This window comes from Arachis ipaensis, chromosome B04, assembly GCF_000816755.2.
Source record: "Arachis ipaensis cultivar K30076 chromosome B04, Araip1.1, whole genome shotgun sequence".
Taxonomy (NCBI): domain Eukaryota; kingdom Viridiplantae; phylum Streptophyta; class Magnoliopsida; order Fabales; family Fabaceae; genus Arachis; species Arachis ipaensis.
The window spans coordinates 53,285-56,711 of NC_029788.2; positions in this window are offsets into that span (position 1 = coordinate 53,285).

Genomic DNA, 3,427 nt, shown 5'->3' on the forward strand with positions numbered 1-3,427 from the left:
AATATATAAAATATATAATACCTAATTTAATATCTGATTTTTTTGTATGTAAATAATATTTTTTCTCCTAAAATACATAATGCCTAATCAAACCATGCAAATTAAGAGTTGCATCAAGATGACCTTCTTTCTTCTTACCTTTTTTTTATTTTATATAGTGAGGCTCTTTCATTTACTTTACAAAAGAGAACAGAGATTGAATTTTTTTATTTGATGCTAAATCTTAGGTGCTCCAAAGTTAGTCACTTATTTTTTGCAGATGATTCAATACTATTTGGAAGAGCAACTGAGCATGACTGCTACAATGTTATTCAAATTCTTAATGCATACGAAGAAATTAGTGAATAGAAAATGAACTTAGACAAATCCTCAGTTTTCTTCAGCAATAATACTCTTACTCGCGTTAGAGATCAACTAGTTGATATTTTACTAGTTCCGCATGTAAAAAACAAAAACAAATACTTGGGTTTGTCAACTGTAGTTGAGAGATCAAAGAGAGCCACTTTTAACTATATTAAGGATAAAGTTGAACAAAAATTGCAACACGGCAAGAGAGTTTTGTTATCATCAAGCGGAAGCTGAGGGAGGTTCCTATCAAAATTATTGTTATTGTTGTTCCTATTTACACCTTGAGTTGTTTTAAACTACCGAAATCTCTTATTAATGATATCCAGAAGGCTATTCTTCAATTTTGGTGGAGTTAAAGAGGGTCGGAGAAAGAATACAATAGGTTAGTTGGAGAATCTCTTCTAGACCTAAAGTCTAAAGAGGCCTAACTTTTAAAGACCTAAAAATCTTTAATCTCGGCATGCTAGCTAAGCAAGGTTGGAGGCTCTTGACTAGACTGAATTCATTGGTGTAAAAGATCTATAAGAGCAAATACGTTAAATACTCTAATTCTTTTAGAGCTTAAGTTGGGATTATCCTTTATGGGGATGAAAAGGCATTCTTGAAGGGAGAAAAGTGTTGGATAAGGTAAGAAATTTTGTGAAAAGTGGGCAGAGGTTCATCAATCAGAATCAGAGAGAACTCGTGGGTGAAAGACTACACAGCTATTACCCTTAATCCATACTCGACTATATAGTACTCTCCAGAATGGGACTCAAAGTTAATCCTCCCAAATAGAACTTGGAATCAGGTTCTAATTCAAGATATGTTCATAACAAAAATTACAACAGTCATACTCGGTACAAAAATTTATCAAGGAAAATATGAATTACCTGGATGAAGGAGAAGGGTAGCTATTCAATGGCTTTTAGTAACCATGTAGGATCCAAATTTTTCACCTTTCAGTGGAATTTCTACTGAAAAAGTGTGGACACAAGGAATTATGGTCAGGTCTATGGAACATCAATTTTCAACCCAAATTAAGAATTTTCTTTGGAAAATAATACACCAGGGTTTACCAATGATGCAGCAGATGAAAGCCACATTCCAGTACGTGAATTCTTAATGTCCACCATGTAACAAAGTTATTTTGATAAAAAGCTAAATAAAATGAAAGGATATAAGCACTCCTATTTTATAATCATTGAATTTTAATGGGAGAGTGATGGTTATCCGTGGCTAAGAGAAGGGAGTTGAATCTTAGCTTCTTTTTCTGCTGTATAGTGCTTTTACTTTCTCACAAAAACTTAGGAAATATTTTTACTTTTGTCTCATACCTAGTTGAGAGACATTTTCATTTTGTCTCCTAATTAACAGAAACATAATCGAAGTAGAGAAGGAATGATATCGGATATATCCTGGTTCAGCTACTTAGTGCAATGTAACCTACATCCAGTCTCCATTACAACTATGACACAAAATAGAAAGATGTACAAAGCAAACCTGAGACATCTTATGCTTTTTCTCCTAGTTTAACTTACTGCCTTTTTCTTCTCATTGGCTTTTTCTTACAAACCTCACCATATTTGTATTTTACAATGAGACTCAGACAGATTAAACTGAGAAAAAGAAAATATTAAATGAAGGCTTAAGTACGATTTTAGTCCTTAACGTAGAGGCCGAAAATTTATTTCGTCATCGGCTTTTTTTTCGCTACAAAATGGTCCCAAAGGTTCCAATTTGTTTTAAAATCGTCCTTTGGACGAAAATACCCTTCTCCTTCTTCCCCAAAATCAACAAAAAACAGAAGCTCAACCAGAAGCGAAAGAACAGCAGCGGAAGAACAGTAGAAGCAAAAAATAATGAAACAACAAGCTCAACCAGAAGCGAAAGATCAGCAGAAGCAAAAAATAATGAAACAACAACAACTAGAAGTAGAAGAACAACAATAACAATGGATCTTGTATACAATTAACCATTAACAGAAATTCAATAACCTAAGCTAATTCTATCAAATCTAAGCTAATTCAACAACAACAACAACAACAATTCAGCAGCAACTTTCAGCAATTCAATAACCTAAAATCAACTAATAGAAAATTAAAATCCAGCTAAACTAACCTAGAATCAAATCAAGGAACTAACACTAACCAAAAACCAAAATTGAAAGCAAAATAATAACCTGGATTATGAAAATAGAAAACAGAAAAGATGGGACAGGGGGCAGTGGTGGAGCGTCGGCGGTCTGGGCATGACGGGAAGGGGCTGGAGGGAGGGTAACAGGCAGTGGTGGCTCTGATTCCTTCTGTGACAGGGACTGAGGGAGGGGAAGCAGGGAGGCTCGCTAGCGGTGGTGAAGCAGAGGAGGCTCCACGTTGCTGCATAGTGGTGAAGCAGGGGAGGTTCCACGTTGCTGCGCCATGGTGAAGCAGGAGAGGCTCGCCAGCGGTGAGCTCTGGTTCGAGGAGATCCGAGACAGGGAAGGAGAGAAGGAGGGGAGAGGGTCGTGGTTGCTCTGGGGTTAGCACGAAGGGGAGAGGAGCAGCGGCGGTGGCGAGGATCAGTGGCGATGGCCCTTCCCCTTCCCTTCCCCACCTTTCCTCCCCCCTCTTCTGAACTAACACCCCCCAGCATGCGTGATTCCCTTCCCCCTTTCCCCCTTATTCAACGCTTTTTTTTAGGGATATTTTTGGAATAAAATTAAAATTTTGGTAAAAAATATGATTTTAAAACAAACTGAAATTTTCGGGACCATTTTGTAGTAAAAAAAAGGCCGAGGACGAAATAAATTTTTGATCTCTACGTTAGGGACCAAAATCGTACTTAACCCTTAAATGAACTACATGAAGGAGAAGGACTCAAACAGTTTAGGTAACTATGAGAGTGAACTCTGTATTTTTTTTTTTTACTTACTCTCCTTGCCTTCAACCATTGGTCGTTCACCCTTAATATAAAAGAGTGAAGTTTCCAAGGTTGAATCAAATCCAATCCTAACACTGTCTTCTTCTCCAATATCAGAGACTAGCAGCGGCTTCATCAGAGAGGAGAGAGAGAGCCAAATATGTTGCATGCATCTCAACTGTTCTCTCTCATCATTTTT